Source organism: Antedon mediterranea, chromosome 1 (assembly GCF_964355755.1).
Source record: "Antedon mediterranea chromosome 1, ecAntMedi1.1, whole genome shotgun sequence".
NCBI classification, from domain to species: Eukaryota; Metazoa; Echinodermata; class Crinoidea; order Comatulida; family Antedonidae; genus Antedon; species Antedon mediterranea.
Window position 1 is genome coordinate 3,966,440 of NC_092670.1, and position 22,004 is coordinate 3,988,443.

The 22,004-nt window shown below is 33.0% G+C and overlaps 1 long non-coding RNA gene across 1 annotated transcript in view; it reads right to left on the reverse strand.

Moving 5' to 3' along the window:
* Positions 1-17,680, reverse strand: part of LOC140045939 (uncharacterized) — a 29,348-nt gene extending 11,668 nt beyond the window's left edge. Inside the window, exons 1-5 of the long non-coding RNA XR_011844727.1 lie at positions 17,648-17,680; positions 17,045-17,115; positions 13,606-13,703; positions 9,983-10,234; positions 9,661-9,739 (exon numbers count right to left, since the gene is read on the reverse strand). This is a non-coding gene — a long non-coding RNA (uncharacterized lncRNA). The remainder of the gene's footprint in view (positions 1-9,660; positions 9,740-9,982; positions 10,235-13,605; positions 13,704-17,044; positions 17,116-17,647) is intronic.
* Positions 17,681-22,004: the final 4,324 nt, after the last annotated feature.

The window sequence follows — 22,004 nt, forward strand, 5'->3', positions numbered from 1 at the left end:
GTCATCCATCACAGAAATACCTTATTATACCGTTAATCACTCCCACTTAAACACCCCTGGATCAACTTAGGACCAATCGTTACCCTCACAGATGATGTAATGACATTATGCAAATGAACTGAGCCAATATACTCCCAAGTTTCAGAAGGGCCCAGAGACACCTTGCAGCCACCTCACGGAGCACACACCTCACAGCCACTTCTTCAGAAGCAGACCTACACACTTCACACCTCACCGACAGCATCAATCATTGATCCTCCGTCCTTATCTATACTTATAGTTGTATATTGTACTGAAGTATTATACTGAATAAACAATATATGTATTACGACAGTCAAGCGAGTCAGAGTCTTTCATTAGTACCTCAACAACGCAACACTATATTACATTAACATAATAAAATGTTGTCTACAAGTTTTGTTTTTTGTAAAGCCTATCTTACCATCGTTAATAAAATTAATTCTCATGGCGCCTTCAATAACACGGGGAGGGTCGTGCAGCGCCCGATCGCCTAGGATAATTTTTATCTAGCCTATTATTCCTCAACAAAGGCGATGACACACGGCCCTTCCCAGCGAGCGCGGTCCTACAAAAAACCAAACGGAAACAAAAACGAGACTCAGAATGTTGCAATACCTACCAAATGAGAGTAGATAATTGTTAATTAATTATGAAACCCCAACTTTTATAGCAAAAATCGTCCGAAATGTTAAAAATGACGAGTTTAGCCACAAAAACTTAAATCAAACGAGAGTATCCAAGTCATAGAATATCGCACGCACATAGTGCCTTTAATAGAATAATGAGTATTAAACATTGTTTCGTATATTTATGTACTAACATAAATAATAACACATTTCTATGCTTAATAAAATCATATTTAATATATTATCAAAGGCTCTGATAACCTTTGTTTTCGGTCGATGTGATGTTTTTCTAAAAAAATTGTATGTAAAACGATCAAAGTAAGATTGTTCATTGTTCTCCTATGAAAGGCACTGAGGCCGTGCCATAAATACGCTCGTTTGGATTAAGTTTTTGTTGCTAAATTCATCGTTTATAACATAAATTGTCGGATGATTTTTGCTATAAAATTTGGGTTTTCATAATTAATTAACCATTATCTACTCTCGTTTGGTAGGTATTTGCAACATTCTGAGTCCCTTTTTTTCCCGTTTTGGTGTTTATATAGGCCCATCCATACCCTTCGCGAGCGTGTACCTAACGCCTCAAATTGCTTAGCTTGGGTAGTCCCCGGAACTCCACCCCAAATTTCTATTTTACTTTCGCAAAAATGCTCTTATTTATTATCTGTGATTCTTTTCTATTGCCTGCCATCCTTCCCCGTACTTTCTCTCCCCCCACAACTGAATAGCATATCTTGTCAGGGCCGTAGCCAAGATCTGTCAAGGGGGGGTTCGGACACTAAATATTTGGGTAAACCCCCCCCCCCTCCCCCTCCCTGATGCGAAGCGAATTTTGTTAAATGACACCCCTAGATGCCCAGAAAAGACACTCTCGTGCAGCATGCTATATAACCAATGAGCAAAAAGATCGTACTTTTTTCCTCCTCCGCAAACACGTCGATAATTTAAATGACGATAACTATTTGTTGCCGTATGTTAGATGCGCGTGCTCTGTGCGGAACCGCCGATTGTTTGATCATTTACTCCGTATTTTGTTTTGCGTTCAAGTTCAATGCGAACGTATATCTAGGAGCAGCTCCGAAAAAAGCACACTGGGTGAAGGCAAATGCTATTTGCTAGCTCTATCTATAATATTTATTTACAGCAATTTGTTGAGGAATATAAATATGTAAATAGGTGATATTGATACATTTTAGTACGTATCGGCTGGTGGTCTAGAAAAAAATAATCGGATGCCATAATGTGAACTACAGTACTTGATACCATAGATATTATTGGAATAGTGTAAACTATTAATATTCACTATAATCCTCTATGATACATTATACTTCATAGTCACACATAAATACTGATGTACGTCGGAAGGCTATATACTTTATGCATGCTGCCTGACTGCCAGTGATCTAAACAATTATAGGTACGCAGTTGTCTGGCGGTGTCCTTTGTACGAATCGTTCGTACGCCAGCTCGCTATGAGACGCGTCAATATCATGTTACATGCAGGGACCAAACATTTATTTTTCAGGTTAAAATCGGCAATTCATTTGCAGCTTTTAGAAATTTACAGACACGTATCACTAGTTGACGCTCATACAGAGAAGAAGGTTCACGAACAAGTTTACGAATTTTTCAATTTACAAACAACTTTTTGTACTGTGGGGCACGTATTTGGAGGATTTTTGGAGATGAGGGTGAGGTATTGGGCATGTCGGGGATGGGGGTTCGCAGTTGGTTAAGGGGGGTTCGCTGTAAAGGGGGGGTTCGCCCGAACCATAAAAACCCCCCCTGGCTACGGGCCTGCTTGTGATTTCATTCATCCACATACATGTTCACTTCTTCGTTCGACTGTCAAAACCACGAGGAAAACACACATCGTATGCGACGGTATCTGACCCGGGGTCACAACTGTCAATCAAATAACCGTTATTTCGTGTTGCAGCTAACCGGTTACCACAAATTTGTCCTGTTTCTACTGCCAAGAAAATGGAGTTAATTTATTCACACCGATTTTAATTTATTCACACCGATTTTAACCGGTTATTTTCTATGCAGCAGAAACAGGCCCTTAGAACAAAACATCCCATAACTACGTCCTATTAATAAAAATTATGTAATATTTTCAATTCATAATGCATGCTTTGATGACTAAATATAATAATAATGTGTTGAGGATATATTTGTTAATATACTGAAAAGGGTATGAACAATATTAAAATAATAAAGGCAAATTATTACAAATGAAATGATGAACGAGTCTCTGAATGTTAATAACGTTGGCGGCGCAGTTTGTGTAAAAAACACACAGAAAGCCATATACTGCATAAAAATAGGGGTGAATTTGTTTGTTTTTTGTATTGTATTGGTTCATTCTTTGATGTATCCTAACTTCCATGTAGGCCCTAGCATTTTTTTGTTTGTTATTATAACAAATATATATATATATTAACAAATCAATACCATTAATAAAATTATTTACTAATAAAAACGGAATCTAGGCGTTATTTCATTGACAACACAATCTAAAAATAATGCATGAACTAATAAGAAAACGCTATACAAAAGAGACGCGCGCGCCCTCAGCGTGCGAATTCTTTGACACAAAAATGGCTTCTAATTTTCAATGTCGTAACTCCTTATATATATGGCTCTGACACAGGCAGAGCCATATAGAGAGAGTTACGGCATTGAATGGATTAGAAGCCGTGTTTGTATCCAACTATTCCTATGTAGGGACCGGGTATAGAGTTGAGTCTTTTGTTTTGAAAATATATAACGTTCAAAAGGCTTTAATTATCGAATTTAATATCAAAACAATCAATTTGATTAAAGGTTTTTGTTAAAATAATAAAAAATTATAAAGTTACTGCGAACATGATTTAAAACAACAAAAATAGCAATTTCGGAACGGCTCTGGTTGTGCGCTCCATGCACGCTCTACGCGTGCGCGTTTATAGTCCAGTGGCCGTATTCACCAATCACACTTAAGTGAGATATTTCCATTAAATCCTAAGAATTTCCCTTAAATCAAGAAAATATTAAGGGTTTCACTTAAGTGGTATTCACAAAGGGGTTAAGGTTAATGGAAACCCTTAACTTGGTCTATTTTCCCCTTAACTTTTAAGGGACCTCAAAGGTCCCTTAAAAGTTCCCTTAACTATTCAGTACCTTGGTTGTGCTGAAGATTCTGTGTGTGCGAGTACTATGCCCAGTTGTAGATAGCCCCAGTCTAGGCTAGGTAGAGATGCTAGGCTAAGGCTAGTTGGTCTGCCCACTAACTGGCCTAGGATTCATGTTTAGTTTAAGTAGCATCTAGACCATTTTTGCTGATCCCCACCATACAAATTAGTCTATGCCTATATATTCATTTATTTTTTTTTTTTGACTGCCATTATTTTCGTGGAAGATGGCTTCCCATTTCGTTGTAATAGAAATTAGCCCCATTCTAGTAGGCTAGGTAGAGATGCTAGGCCCCCTGTTGGTCTGCCCAGTAACCAGCCTAGGATGCATATGCCTCAATACAGACAGGTTTATGACTACACAGAATGTTGGTTTGTTAGTAGCATCTAGGCTAGACCTAATTTACTTGATCCTCATACAAATTCGTCTAGGTCTAATATTCATTTACTTTTTGTTTTGACTGCCATTTTCTTTTTATTGATGATCATCGTCCATACACTATTTTCTCTTCATCCTCGCCCCCGTCCCCCAACCCCTTACTCTTTTTAAAATATGCAAATTAGTTTTAGAGAGGAAAGTGATTGGACCATAGGGGAATTAAATCCTCTGTGATTGGACAATGGGACAACTCATGAATATTTATGATTATTTTTAACCTTAAGTTTTACCCTTAAATTAAGTGTTTTCCTTAGGTAAGTGAATCCCTTAACTCATTTGTGAATACCCCTTAAGTGTTTCCCTTTGTTAAGGGAATTCTTAAATTTTAAGGGTAAGTATTTCCCTTAGCCTAAGTGAGATTGGTGAATACGGCCACAGATCCTTATGTATTTTCGTGTGCAGATCATGGGGAAAGTGTAAACATTGTGTTTTATGAATATTTGAATCATGCTGGTTATAAAAACCCATGTTGTCAAATTTCTAAAATTCATCTTTGACCTCTGACCTCAATTTGAATGTTTTGACCCATTCAAAACAAAATGATCATATCTTTGCAACGCTTAGATTAAATGAAATAATTTTAGTGTCAAATTGTTTGGGAGATGCATATTAATGGACAAGTTTGTCCAAAAATGGCTGGAAGTATGATTTCTGGCATTGAAATTGATTGTTTTGATATTAAATTCGATATTTAAAGCCTTGTGAATGTTATACATTTTTTAAGCAAATGACTCGACTCCATAACGCTACATAGGCATAGTTGGACACAAACATGGCCGGCGTGCACCACGTGACTTTCTAAAATCCGTGAACGCAAAGTCGTAACTCTCTCTATTATTATATGGCTCTGCCTTGTGTCAGAGCCATATATATATAAAGAGTTACGACATTGGATTAAAGTCACGTGATATGCAAATCAATTTGTGTCAAACTTGTCTCCGTTAAATGCAGAGTATAGGGTATAGGAGCAACAAAATACAACTTTTTCTTATATTTAAAAAAAAATTTTTTTGAGCATTTTATGGTGAAATATCGACGTGCACAGAAGTACTTGCGGCAAAGAATAATAGCGCGCGCGTGCACTAGTACATTATAAAGTTCGATTGATTGATTTTGGAACGAAACATCCCATAACTACGTCCTATTAATAACAATTATGTAATATTTTCAATTCATAATGCATGTTTTGATGACTAAATAAAATAATAAAGTGTCGTGGATATATGTGTTAATATATTGAGAAGGGTATGAACAACATTACAATAATAAAGGCAAATTATTACAAATGAAATGATGAACGAGTCTCTGAAATTTAATAACGTTGGCGGCGCAGTTGATGTCAAAAACACACAGAGAGCCATATACTGCATAAAAAGAGGGGTAAATTTGTATGTTTTTTTGCTTTGATGTATCCTGACTTGCATGTAGGCCCGAGCATTTATTTTTTTAGTCATTATAATATATATATATATATATATATATATATATATATATATATATATATATATATATATATATATATATTCAGGTTGAAATTTTCAGACCGTTTGGATAGAGTGCTCAATACCAAGGTAGAGCATAAATGAAATAAAATAACAGCAGAAAACTTGGTTACTTCATTGTTTTAATCACTACAAATTTGTTTCGTACGACCAGCATGTAGCTGGCCGCACTCAAACCTCACTCAAATATTAACAAAAGATGTAATTTATGTATATATGAAAAGTATGTTATTATATGTCAACCAGAGCTATGCTCACTAAACCGTACGAACGAGTTAGTCTCTACTTGTAGACACAATATATATTGTACAAGAATAAACCGATACTAGAACCATACCTTCTTTACAAAAATGACTTTAAAAGAAGTTGTTTGAAATTTAAGGCGAGATCGAACTCTCTAAACCTTGAAGGTAGGAAACAGTCATGGTCACCCACGAGTACGGGTATGTGTGCACTCTGCAATAATGACACTGAAACTATCGCACACTTTATGTTAGAATGTAATACATTTAGTAAATTAAGAGAAGAAATCTTCTACCCAATGAAATTACAATTAATGAATAACGGGTTTGAACATTATTGGAAATCTTTCTACGAAGGAACCTCTGAAATGAAATTACATTTGTTATTAGACAATTTATATAATGAAAACGTTGTTCTTGGGGAAATTTTTGACTTGGCTTGTAAAAAATACCTACAAAGTGCCTGGGATACCAGGTTAGATATATATAAGAAATTACCAACATTACCCCAATAATTAGCCTACATTGATAAACTAGTTTATTTGCTTATCTAACTTCAAATACATATAAACATATATTTGTGTTTATCTCGATTTTTGTAAAAATAATCATGATTATGTATTATTTATACTTTTGACCTATTGTATCGTTATACTGTTATCCAATTGTTTTTTAGTTTTATTTTCTATGTATTTTTTTTTTTTTTTTTTTTTTCAGACATTTTAGCTTATTTAGTTTATTGATAGACCAGTTAGATATACCAATAACTAATCATTAAACAAATAAAATCTTGTACTTGCTGTTTGCTATATCTATAATTTCAAGTACATATTATAAACATATATTTGTGCTTATTTTGATTTATGTAGTAATTTTATCATGATTATGTATTATTTATACTGTCCACCTATTGTACCTTTATTCTGTTTTTTGTTTTTTTGTTGTTTTTTTTAGTTTTTTTTTTTTTTTTTTTTTTTTTTTTTTATTTAGGCCTACTATGTTTAAGTATTTTTTTTTTTTTTTCTGTCTGACATTTTGTAAGTAGGCCCTAATGTGTATTTACTACTGACCTATTGCATCGATTTATTGATTTGCTCGTTATACAATTGTTTTTAAGTATCTACTCAAGTGTGCAATTACTACTGTACATTTGTTTTTGTTTTTGTTTTTTTTCAATGTAAGTTAATTATGTAAGTTTACCTTTTACCTTTTATATGTTGTTGTTTATATTTGTATGGACGCACCACCGAAAGGTGTGTGCCACTGATTTGAAAGTGAGTAGGCCTACCAATAAATACTGAATAGACATAGGAAAAAATTCTTACTAAATTGCAGATCCAAACAGTTTATCTAAAACAATAGGCTATTGTATACGACTTCCTGATGACTCACTTTTATTAAGCACTATGAAACAACTGTGTTACTTATGTTTTATATTTCACCTGAAGAGTGCGGCCAGCTACATGCTGGTCGTACGAAACAAATTTGTAGTGATTAAAACAATGAAGTAACCAAGTTTTCTGCTGTTATTTTATATATATATATATATATATATATATATATATATATATATATATATATGTTACAAAATCAATACCATTAATAATATTAATTACTAAAACTAGATGGTTCTCGAATACATAATAATTTCAGCGTTAAAGAACTGGCGATTTCAAATGTACGTATCGCAGGACAATAATACATGTCGTTTACAGGAACGAATAAATAGACACTGTGATTTATGTACTCAACTAAAATTAGCACCCTGGGAATTACTTCCGAAAGAGAAACTTGTCACAAAATGAGACAAATTGTTTAAGTCAAATTTAAACAAACTTAATTTGTGTATTGTATGTAACATTAGGGTTGAGGGATGGGGAAGAGGATGGGTGCAAAGAAGAACAATTTTTAAATATATTCTTTATCCATTTAGTAACGAAATATTAATTGTTTTCATGTTTTACAAATAATATACCACTATAGGCCTATACAGTAAAACATTGCGATTTAATACTTTGTTGAAACTACCACCGTCGATTGAAATAGTATAGTACATGTAACGATACATCACTACGACGTGTATATGTTTATATAATTTAAAACAATTTGTGAAAACCACCTCTATTCGGGCAAAATCATAAATTCGATTTAATGGTCAATACATTTTAAATTATCTAACTCAACTTAATTAGTAGGCATAATGGTTTTCAATTGTTTTTAGAGCCAATTCATACTTAAGTTGGTTCCTACCCTACCCTCTGAAGTTGTTCTGCGTTTACTGGTTTTACAACGCTACTCATGCCAGTGAGGGAAGGGTGGTGATGTGGGTGGTTTAACTGCAATAATAAAGATGTGTACATAATATACGGCGAGTGAAAACGCTAGCTCATTATCTGTTTAAAAAAAATGTATATCCAACCTCTGCAGCACAGATTGAAATGGTTGGGTTGGTTGAAAAGAAAATGGATCGAATTTCTGTTATGAGTATACAGTACTTGCCTTTACGACGCCTGAGGGAATAGACACTTGTGGAACAGAGATTGGAATGTTCCATTCATCGCAAATCAATACATTTGTATAAACGTATATTAAATCTATCAAAATAGTATTTTTTAAAGAAAATCGGCCTGTCTTCAACATTATGATGCTGTACTCGAGCTGTTCAACCGGTTTTCAGCCATTAAAAACAATTATCGTAGGAGGCCTAGAGATAGGAAAATGCGAAGCATCCTCGTATTATCGTCTGCGGGTATTTTTCAAGACGGACATCCATTAGACAGTGTATACCACGATCGAAAAACACCCCTATTTGGGGCAAATCGTTGAACCTAAATTCGTTTTAATCTTCAATAACTAATTATCGAACTCAATTTAATTAGTAAACAGGGTTACATCAGGTGGTTAAAATCAGTACCGAAAGTACGAACCAACTTTACATACCATCGAGTAAACATTCTAGAAATAACGCGCGTTTTACCGAATTTTGCCCTTACGTAAATTTATATATAGATAAAAACGGAATATAAGCGTTATTTCATAGACAACAAAATCTAATAATAATGCATGAACTACAGGAAAACGCTATACAAAATAAACGCGCGCGCACTCAGCGTGCAAATTCTTTGACACAAAAATGGCTTCTAATTTTCAATTACGTAACTCTTTATATATATGGCTCTGACACAAGGAAGTCTTTAAAACGAGACACTTTTGCTTAGTGTTCCAGAAAGTAGAGTATTAGAACTGTAACTGTTTATGAATTGCTATGTATATCTATGAATATGACTATTTGTCGTATGAATATTAATGAATTAATATATTCTGTATATTTTATATTCATTTTTAACTTGTATTAAGTTGTATGTTACAGGGATTGCGGACACAAATGTGTTATGGCGCTCTGTTGCTGTCGCAATCCCTGGACCGCTTGTTGTCGAATAAAGAAATGAAAAAAAATGAAAAAATGAAATGAAATATTGTATATGATATATATTATACATAATAAGAACAGGCACTTGAATATATTCCATTTGTTGAGGGCTAAGTATTTGAGCAAAGCGAAAACTTGAACACATAACTGTCATTCAACAAGTATTGTTCTTAAGACGACTTAAAAATACTATGCCATTGTTTTGTAAATAGAACAACACTAACCTAACTGTAAAGAAATTTCCATCTTTCTGTGTCCAATCATGGTCATTACATCCATAAACCAGAATGGTGCAGCAATACACTGCAAGACAAATGCATATTATTTATAAAACATTGGTGGCTTATAACAAATTCAAATATGGTCCCAGAAAGTGACGCTTTTTCCGCAAGACAAAAATACAACAAGATGTGCTTTACAAACAGCTCAGGTCATGATATTGTCAACGCTACAGAACTCCATAATGGCACATTGTAATAATATCATAGTGTGAATATAATACAATGCAATATAATAGTTCAATAGAAAATAAATGAATTAGTTTACCATTGTAATGTTTTGTTGAATCCAATTGCCATGACATTGCAATAAGTGCTCTGCTGCTGGACTATGTCTCTGAAAGATTCAAACGATTAAACTGAAAATGGAATGTAATGTAATTAAAGAAAGTTCAAGACAATGTGATGAAATATGGAAAGGCTTAGATTTTAAAATTAACATTATCTTCCTCTTGTCTGCTTCGTAATTTATCAATGGGTTTCTTCCTCATCATCTATTTTCTTATTTCTCTAGCATCGTCTGAAAGGGAAAAAAAGAAAATTAATTCAGCGTTAAAAGTATAATTATTACAATTTCAAAAAGCATTGAGGCATAAATTATAAAAATATTAGCACCCATCTACATAATATTCTGTATTTTAGTTCCTGCACTGGCGTTTGTTCTCTAAACATTATAAAGTACAATACTGTTTACCAAAACATAAAATATCCAATACTAAAGTAACGAATAGTTTGTATTGAAGTTTGATGTTCTACATCACTGATTTTGAAATCGTAATGACGTGACGATTTGGAATACAAACAGCTCAATAATGATCACACGTACGTACACACAAACAACGAGGAAAACCAGCTTTTGTTTCATTACTGGAAAACATATTAACTTCTGAAAGCTCGCCAACACCAAAGGTATTTACATTTTATATATTAAATGATTGCTTAAAAATATTCTCTTTAAAATAGGATTGTTACATAAATATTGTATACTCCATGACAAGTGATCGGAAAACCCCATATGGGTGTGTACAGATATAGGACTTTTAAAAATCAATAAACTTCAATAATGCAATAATGTCTATTCAGTATGTGTCCTCCGTATCATGTGTTGCACTGTTTCCACTTTGTAACTAATTGAAGGACTCTTTGGCATTTTAATTTGCTTTCATATTCATAACAGTATTCAATGATAGAAAACCATTATTACAGAGCAATTCTATTATATATGTGACTTCTTAGTCATTGTTTAATACACCAGAGAAGGATAACATGGAGTTTTAATATCTTGCAGGTTAACGGCTTTAAAAGGCTACAAGCAAATTAAAGCAGTTTTTTCAAGATGTAGATGAAAACTTAGTATGCGCCATTTGCCAGGAAAGATTTCAACATCCCAAAAGTCTTCAATGCCTACATAGCTTTTGTTTGTCATGTTTAGAGAACTGGGTAAAAGCAAATAATGGCAAACTAACATGTCCAATTTGTTGCCTATCATATCCTATTCCAGATGGCGGACTTAAGAAGCTTCCACCAAATACATTTCTAAATAACATGTTAGAAAACATTGAAAAGTTTCAGATGAAAGGTAACATAACATGCATTTGTGGAACAAAAGAACAGGCAACACATTAAAAGAATGCAGACATTACTTGTGTTTTGCATGTAGTAAACATCACAAAATGTTGCCAATAACAGCAAGTCATAAGCTACTTGCTGCAGAGGAAATGCAATCAATGACGCCACAACAACTTGTAGCATTAAACCCGCCGTTGTGTTCTACTCACAACAAACCACTAGAGCTATACTGTACAAAATGTAAAGAACCAATTTGCATCCACTGTGCAGTAACAGAACATCAATCAATGGACCATCATAAAACAATAGACATTGAGAAAGCATTTACATTTAAAAAAAAATCTGCACAACAACTGAAATCTGCAGCCAATCATTACAATGATAAACTAGAAAATGGACTCAAGGAGCTCACAGAGATTGCTGAAAAACTAAAAGAAAGTAAAGAAACAACTATCAAAGATATTAAAAATCAAGTTCAAGAAACAATACAAATAATCCAGAAAAAAGGAGATGAAATGATAAAAAAAAGTTGACACAATTTATGAAAATGAAAAGAAAATAAATTATGTAGAAATGAAGAAATTAAGGTTAATCACCACTGAACTAAATACAAATGTGAGTTTTCTTAATCAGTTAATAAAGAGTGAACCAGCAACTGCTATGATGTCAAGTGAAATTGCATTGAATACACTGAAAGAGCAAATGAATAATTCTGAAGAAATCAAACAAAATGGCAATGGACAAATTAACTTCTTTGGAAAAAATCAAATTGATTTGTTAGACCAACATGGCATTGGAATTGTAACTCAGATTAATGTAAAGGCACCTGAACATGTCATCCAAGGTGAAACAATTGTTGCAAAAATAAGACAAAAACATCAAATTGGTCCAAATCAACTTACAGCAACATGGACACATGCAACAGGAGAAAACAACATTGATCTTGTTAAAGAAGATAATGAGTATGTTATAAGAGGAGTATGTGAAACTCCAGGAGTTTGTATATTAATTGTGTATTTCAATGGAAGCCCGATCAAACAATCACCATTTACTATCAAAATAGAAAAGAAAAGACTGGTAAATGATTACAAATTTGATAAAAAGCCTACAGGAGTAGTAAAGTGTGATGATTGCTTGCTGGTTTCATTTTGCACAAATGAAATTCACAAGTACAAACAATCAGGAGAACGCATCAGCACGATTACACTACCAGAAGATTTGAACGTTTACAGAATGTACAAAATGAATAACAACAACATAGCATTCAGTGATGTAAACTGCATTCAAGTATGTGATATGAAAGGTCATGTGATCAAATCCATTGGAAAAGATGTATTGACAGATCCAGGTGGTATTCACATAGATGAGGCAACAAATGTTATTTATGTAGCACAATTAAACACTGAATGTGTGTTCATGTTTGACATCAATAGTGGTAAAGAGCTGATGAAGATGGGATCACAAGAAAAGGTGAAATATGGATACTTTGATGCAACACTTACACAAACTGGAAAAGTGGTTGTAGCAGATTGGGGAAATAGTCAAATTGTATTATATGATAATGAAGACAAGTCTTTTAAAGTAATTATCAATGAAGGTGATAAAGATGGCATGGTGATGTATCCACAAGGAGTTGTAGTTGATGAGGATGACAACATCATTGTAGCAAGTCACCACAAAATACAACTATTCAGTAGTGATGGACATTTTATCAAAAGAATTGATCAGAAAAAAGATAGAATTAATGGTCCATTTCAGTTGTGTATTATTTCATCAAACTCACGTAGAATTGCTGTAACTAATTATGAAGACAGCAAAATTAAAATATTTAACTACTAAGGTGGCCCACAATTAAATGACATTAATGAATTATTAATTTAATAATGGGACTTTTACCTAAACATCATTAACATAAAGACAAATATTTTTCTGCAAATATTTCTTATACATTTTTTAGATATAGAATATTTTTAAGTACACAGAACATGGTATTTACTAAGAAATCAAGTTTAGATTTGTTGAATTCTTTCAACATCAAAAGTAAGAAATGAACAGACTGAACTTTCCATAAACGTTATTAAAGATCAGAAAATAGTTAATTAGATCACAAAGAAATAGTATAGTTACGCTGTTATTGCATCGTTTTAGATACAACCTTTAAGAAATGACTTTGTCTTTCTTGGAATTAAATGAATTTATCCAGTAATAAAAGAAATGTCTGAGATTATAGTAACTGTAAGATAGATATTGTACATATTAAGGTGTGAGTTAGCCAATACAAAGGACCAGAAAAGTAGAAAATAAATGGTTTTATAAGCTTACCAATAATATTTGTTGACCCTGATTGCGCAAGACCCAGATGCTATGACTCTATAGTTACACAACATTGCTAAAAGTGCTCCGTCTGCTGGACTATGTCACTGAAAGATTGAAATTCTTTAAAAAGCTGATAAAGAACTTAATGTAACAAAGTATGAGTACAAAACAATATGATGAAACCATGGAAAGATCCAATTTACCATTTTACATATTATCTCAACCACATAGTGTACTTACTCTATATCTGCAATGAAAACAAGATGTGTAAACACAATAAACAAAGACATTATTTGTACATCCTATCAACAAAATCAACAGTATTATCTCAAAAACTTTTGCATGGAAAAAAGTCTTAAATGTAGTATTTTGCACAGTATATTTATTGAACATGGTATTTGCAAAAAAAAATTACAAAATTAATTATTTCTGTAACTTGTCAAACAATAATTTGATCAAGTTCAATTTTTTTTTTCAAACTGTCAAGACATTTCCTTAGATATCTTTCTGGATAAAGTTTGTAAAGTGTGCAATATCTTCCTCTTATTGGCTTCGTAATTTATAAATTGTTTTCTTCCTCATCATCTGTTTGCTTATTTCTCTAGCATGGTGTGAATTTAGAATTAACAAAGGTTAGTTAAGTAGAAAAGCCTTGAAGCATGAATGAAATTTATTATTTACACCTGCCTAAATAACATTTTTAGTACTCCAGTTCCTGCTGGTCTCTATTGATCAAAAACATTGTAAAGTACAATACTGTACCTACAAAAATACTGTATTGATTCACATAGATGAGAAAAGAAATGTTCTTTATGTAGCAGAATGGAACACTGAATGTGTGTTTGTGTTTGACATCAATAGTGGTAAGAAATTGATGAAGATGGGATCACAAGAAAAAGTAGAATATGGATACTATGATGTAACACTTACAAAAACTGGGAAAGTGGTTGTAGCAGATTGTGAAAATGATCAAATTGTATTATACAATAATGAAGACAAGTCATTTAAAGTACTTATCAAAACAGGTGATGAAGATGGCATGGTGATGGATCCATGTGGGATTGTAGTTGATGAAGATGACAACATCATCATATCAAGTGCACACAAGCTACAACTATTCAGCAGTGATGGACAAGTTATCAAAATGATTGATCAGGAACAAGATGGACTTAATAATCCAAATCAGTTATGCATTATTTCATATCACCCACGTAGAATTGCTGTAGCTAATTACAATGGCAGCAACATTAAAATATTCAATTATTAAGTTCTAAAAACTGCACATAATATTTTTGTTAAAATGTAAAATGTTATTCATTGACTAAAAATATAATATTTAATATTAACAATTACTCTTAATAAAATGTTTATAATAATAATAATAATAATAATTAGATTCAGCTAATTCAGTAATACATCAACATTTTTTGATCGTATTTTAACGTATGTGCATCATTTTTAAAACATTGAAATAAATTATAAAATGATCACGTGTAATTTTTCAAAGTGACGAATTAAAGTCTAGTTTTAGATTAAATAACTATATTTATTATTATTATTATTAAATTAATTTTTAAGTCTAATTATTAATAATACATTTTTGAATTAATGCATTGTTTTAGAATTTAGAAATGAAAATAGAACTTCAAAGTAAAACAGAATGAACTGCCCAGCAATTTTACTGAAATTCAAATATAGCTAGATTAGATGTATAGATATATTGTTATCGCATCAGATAGATACAACCTTTATGATTTTGTTTTTCTTTTCAAATGTACAAACTTAATTTTAGTTTCTAATTTTATCATTGTCTTTTTCCTGTTAAAATTAGGATATTTTAACATAGATTTACGTGTAGCTGTAATGTTGCTTATGTATACTAGACTGTAATTGGCATATTTGTGTATTTTGTTTTTGGTGGAATAAATAAACCAATAATACAGAATTGCTATTACAAGGTTTGTGTTTACATTTTAAGTTCTAGATTGGTTTTCTTACAGAAGCTGGATACAAGTGAACTGAGTGTTTAAAAAGCAGGAAACTCCCACAATAATTTACTTTTTTCCAAGTAACATAACCTGGTATTTGAGGAAACCTCCAACTAGGCCTACTAATACTTTAATTCAACTGGAATTTTTAGCCTTGTTTCATAATGCACCTTAGCCACATCCAGCACCTTATTATGTCTGTGAAGTTGGTTACTAGTTCCTAGTTCCTAGTTCCTTATTCAAATTGAATTAAAGGGACAGTCACAAATATTTTAAACAAGGCCAACAGCCATTATGTCGCGTGCTACAATGCATAATGATACCGGACCGACAGACAGACCGACCAACATAGTGAACTAGTGAGTCGCGTCCACGTGACTAAAAAGGCATAATTTTGACCACTTGACCTACTTAATATTTTCAAAATATTTTGGTATAGATCGTTGAGCCTTGACCTACTTTATCATTTGCCACCCTAGTTCCGCGAACTTTTTTGCATCTACGCCCTCTACGGCGAATAAGTAACTGGCTTTACGATCGTTATAACACTTGACCTACTTAATTTTTTCAAAATATTTTGGTATGGATCGATCACCCTTGACCTACTTTACCATTTGCCACCCCAGTTCCGCGAAATTTTTTGCATCTACGTCCTCTACGGCGAATTAGTAACTGGCTTTTACGAACGTAATAACACATGACCTACTTAATTTTTTCCAAATATTTTGGTATGGATCGATGACCCTTTGCCTACTTTACCATTTGCCACCTCAGTTCCGCGAACTTTTTTGCATTTACGCCCTCTACGGCGAATAAGTAACTGGCTTTTACGAACGTTATAACACTTGACCTACTTAATTTTTTCAAAATATTTTGGTATGGATCGATGACCCTTGACCTACTTTACCATTGGCCACCCCAGTTCCGCGAACTTTTTTGCATCTACGCCCTCTACGGCGAATAAGTAACTAGCTTTTACGAACGTAATAACACATGACCTACTTAAGTGTTAGATAGTTATTACGTATTAAAATCTGTTTTTTTAAATATTTGTGACTGTCCCTTTAATTCAATTTGAATAAGGAACTAGGAACTAGTAACCAACTTCACATCCATCACCTTATTCTCTTCAGCTAATGTATCTTTTTTTTTTTTTTAAATCATCAAAGCATGTTTTCACATTAATGTAAACCATAACTTTATAAAATAAATATATAGGCCTACCAACAGACCACAATCAACACAATGTTAAACACATGTTCACCATACCATTCTACTGTAGTTCTAGTGTTATTCCGACAATATTAGCCTTTATATAATTAATAATAATAATACGTCGATCTTATCTAAGCGCTTCACATTATTACTCCGGTAATGTTTTGAATAAAACACCTCTTAGCCACATCTAGCACCTTATTCTCGTCAGCTAACGTATCTACAATACCTATTCAACTAACCTGATATTGTGAGCCATTATTTCATATGCACCTTAGCCACATCAAACACCTCATTTTCTTCAGTAATGTATCTACAAGAAAAAAAGATGTTTGTTGACATTCTATGTTCTATAGAGGGAGCACTTTCGTTATACACAAGGAAACTGATAGGTTTTTTTTAATCTACTTGTATAAAAAACCATGTACATTAAATCAAATTATGTTTTAAAATTACTACACTACACTAACAGGTCTGAAAATAATACTAAATTACTACTACTTTATCTGTATTTTAAATGATGTGTTTTATTTGTATTTTACCAAATTTTAACCTTTTAAACTCATCTTTATATTATGTGAAATTTTTACTTTTGAATTTGAACAAACAAAAAAGTTTCAAACCATGTGCATATTTTACTGTGGTTGACCATGAATACTGAATAGCTATATGTTTCATTTTGGTAAAGATCTTGCAATAACTTTTTGAGTACAATACAACAACAAACAAACAAACAGACAAACACACGCGTTTGAATACTTATTATACCTCCTTGGCGGAGGTAAATAAATAGGAACACATTAATAAGTTTGTCTTTCCATGCCCGATTACACGTGTTGGCTTACTTTTATTATGTAGCTCTGACATACCCATCGACTACATCTACGTCAGCAACTCTGAAATACCAGGGTATAAAATTAACTTGTGTAGACTTGTGTCTAGTCAGAAAAACCTTTGGATATAGGATGTGTAGCAATAATATATGTACAAATATACTTTTGAAGAGATACCGGTGTCTCAACAGATCAGTACAACTTGTAAATACACACAGATTAGATACACAAAATGAAAGTTAATGAGGGTGTACTTTGATCAATTCTTATTGGTAAATTTCATAATCGTGCATAGTATAGTAAAATGCGATTAAATAGTGTGCACTAGATTTGAAAACCAGTATTTGTTATTAAATGGTTTTGCATTTGTTAACTTAAAATAATATATAAATGTACGACTAGGCCTACTAATATAACTAGTTTCTCAGTGTTATATAGTGGGCATGCACTCAGCGTTTTCTTACAATTACAAAATGTAAAAAGAAAATGTATAACTGGTCAGTAGAGTGGTTATAAAACAAATACTGTACATTGGAATAGAATGAAATAAAAATACGATGTTATAGTTACGAAGTATTTCTATATATAATAAAACAAATAATGTATTGTTTAAATAAATCAGTATGCATGTCAGTGTACACTTAAACCAACATAGAATTATATGGTTTTTACCCAAATTATTCTACAGTACTATCAACAATTTCACACCACAGTATTTGCAAAATGACTAAGCAGCAATACTTCTCCCCTATGGCAAAACCAAAATCAAAAAATAAATAAATAAGGTTGCCCAAAGGATTTCAAAGAAGAAACATTGTAGTAAATAGAATAAATATAGGAATTATAGCAACAAATTAAGTAAACTATTTTTTTCAATGCCCGATGCATATTTTGGCCTGCTTTTTTATAGTGTAGCTCTTTTATGCACTGACCTCTGTGCATATGAAGGTGTGTGAAAAAATTGTGTTAAATAGGCTTAAGTTATCAGTTGCGGATTATCTTGACCCACTCCAATTCGCGTACTGCACAAACAGGAGCACTGAAGACGCTTTGATATATAAGCTCCACCAAATGTACCGTCATTTAGATGACTGGAAAACGAACCCATGCGTTAGGGTTATGTACTTTGATTTTAGTTCCGCATTTAACACAATTCAGCCACACATATTAGTTCATAAATTATTTGATATGAATGTTCCAAGTGTTTTAATTTCGTGTGTGTTTAATTTTTTAGTCGAACGTAGCCAGTTTGTTAAGTTACAGAATAATATTTGTTCCGATACTGTGCGTACTAGTACTGGTGCACCACAAGGTATCGTATTGGCACCTTTTTTGTTTTCTCTGTACACGTCAGACTTTAGGTCGGTATCCCCGAGTTGTCCAATGATAAAATTTGCGGACGACTCGGCTATGGTAGGACTTATTAATAATAACAACTCTTCTCTATACCTTTCTGAGATTATTCGATTCACCGATTACTGTGGCAATAATTTTCTTGAACTAAACATAAATAAAACGAAAGAAATGCAGATTGATTTTCGAAAACACAATAGGTCTGACAGTATGGACCCGGTATACATTAAAGGAAAGGAAGTAGAGATTGTTAACAATTATAATACCTTATTATATATACCTGGGGGTAGTATTTGACTATAAGCTTAAATGGGGGGATCATTTTGACCATATAGTTAAGAAGTTAAATACAAGGCTGTACTGCCTAAGGAAACTCGGTTCGTTTGGAGTAAAGCAGGATATTTGTAAAATGTTTTACTCATCAGTGATGTTATCTATTTGGGGTTATTGTATGTTGGGCTGGGCTGGGAATATCAGTAAAGGGGATAAAGACCGAATTGAAAAGGTGCTGGGTAGAGCGGGGAAAGTAATTGGTTCGTCTATGCAAACGCTTGACTCTTTCTACAGCGAACGTCTTGCCGATGTGTTCCATGCTATATTGGAAGACACCAACCATCCTCTTCATAAGGACATTATCGGCTCCGTTATTGTTAGAAGGATGAGGACGGTGAATGCGCAGACGGACCGTTACAAGTACTCGTTCTACACAGCTGGGATAAGGCATTATAACAAAACATTTGTTAGATAGTCCCCTTTATATTTATATTTATGTTAGGCAAGCCAAGGTTTATGAGCGCTGTAATTTCCATTATTATGTTGGACAATAAATGAATCTGTATCTGTATCTGTATCTGTAAAGCAACACTAAAATACTATGGTTTCGCGTCTGTAGCTGAAACTTTGGACCGATTTCTTAGAGCAACGAAAAACAAGTTTACCTATCACCAACGCAATTGATATTGAGAATGGTGATCCTCATAAATGCTTGGTTCCAACTAGACAGGGCGCAACGCAAGGCTGTACGCGCAACGCAAGTTCATCAATCGCAAGCGACAGTTCGCAAAAACAAATTCAAAGAAAAAAAATGAAGAATGATTAATTATATAATTTCAAATGGCTTTGTAAAATATTGTCAAAAGGACAAATATGAACATTATTATCATAAGTCCAGGAACGTATATGCACAGTAGGCTTTTAGAACATTTTCTTTCTATAGGAAGAACACTAATACTAAATACTTCCACCACCCGATATTTGGCGTCGCGTCAATGCAGTTTGTGGAAATGACTCAGAAATCGATTTTTACGAAACAGATTAATTTGTACTCCGGAAAAATACATTTTACATTAAACATGATTAACCAATCACGTACACGTATGTTAAGTTTGATTATAAACTAACGGATACTTATAGATAGTTAACCAACCAACCATGTGTATGCGAAGTATTACAAACTATACTGATACTGATATTATTTTATTGTCCATAGTAATATATAAGTTACTTGCCGATGATTCTAAGGAACTATGTTATAATGGTACTTACGACAACTAACAACTTAGTTACAGGTATGAAAATTCATAGATAGGCAAACTAAACAGAATTACAAACTCGTTGGCAGGAAATCTGTCAGATTCGTTCCTTTAGTCGTTCTACTTTTGTTGTCAAACAAAAACTTGCAAAAAGTTGATCAACTCAGTTCACTTTTTCTTCTTCAAACTATCAAGATATTTTCCCTGGTGATAGCAGGGATTTGTTAATTAGAATTAACAACTCCCTGGTTGGATTGAATCTTTCTGGATACAGTTTGTAAAGTGTGCAATATCTTCCTCTTGCCTGCTTCGCAATTTATCAAAGGTTTTCTTCTTCATCATGCTTATTTCTCTCGCATGGCCTAAAAAAAAATAATTCAGAATTAAAAATACCTGTATGTTACGTGTTCAAAAAGGCATTGGAGCATAAAATCTACATAATTAATATTCCAATTCCTGCGCTGGCCTTTGTTATCTAAACAATACAAAGTACATACAATACTGCATCAAAACATTACATATCCTAAAATAATGAAATTGCTTTTATTGAAGTTCAGTGTTGTGCATCGCTAAACATGGTGTGACGTGGCAGTTGACATAGAAACAACTCAATAATGATATGGTCACACAGCCACAAACAAGCAGGAAAACCAACTTTCATTATGGACACACATCATTAACTTCTGAAAACACACAAACATCAAAAGTTCAAGGTATTTACTATAATTTATTAAATAAAATTCTATAGTCTTTAAAATAGGATTTTTACCCATTTTTACATCAAGTTTTACTAGACTACAACTAACAAGCAGAGATCATATGACACGAAGTAGTAGATATTGGAAAAACCCATCTGGGCGTGTACAGGAATAAGATTTTATTTTTTAAATTTCAATAAAATGCAGACATGTTTATAAATTAATTTCAGTGCAATATAATTTGTTCTTTATTACCTCCGCCATGGAGGTTATATTTTCACCCCTGTATGTGGGTGTTTGCGTGTGTGTGTGTGTGTGTTTGTGTGTGTGTGTGTGTGTGTGTGTGAACAGCCTGGAGGCCACAGTTTTCATCCGAATCTGACCACATTTGGCCACAATGATCTATGCCCCAAAAGCTCGGACGAGGTTGATTTTGAGAGGAAAAGGTCATAGGTTAAGGTCACAACTAACAAAATAATATTTCACTGCCTAGAGACCACAGTTTTTTTTCCGATTCTCACCAAACTTAGCCACAATGATCAATGACTCATCATATAATTGTATTTAAATTTTGAAAGGTTAGGGTCAAAGAAATAAAAAATATACATATTTTCCAGGGACATTTTTTAAAGAAACAGTATACTCAATGATGGCCAACAATATTACAGAGCAAGTTACATTACTCTGTATATGTGATATAAATATATCAAATATTGTTTCACCATAGAGAGGAGTATTATAACTCTTATGGGGTGTTATTATCTTACAGGATCAACTTCTTTCAAA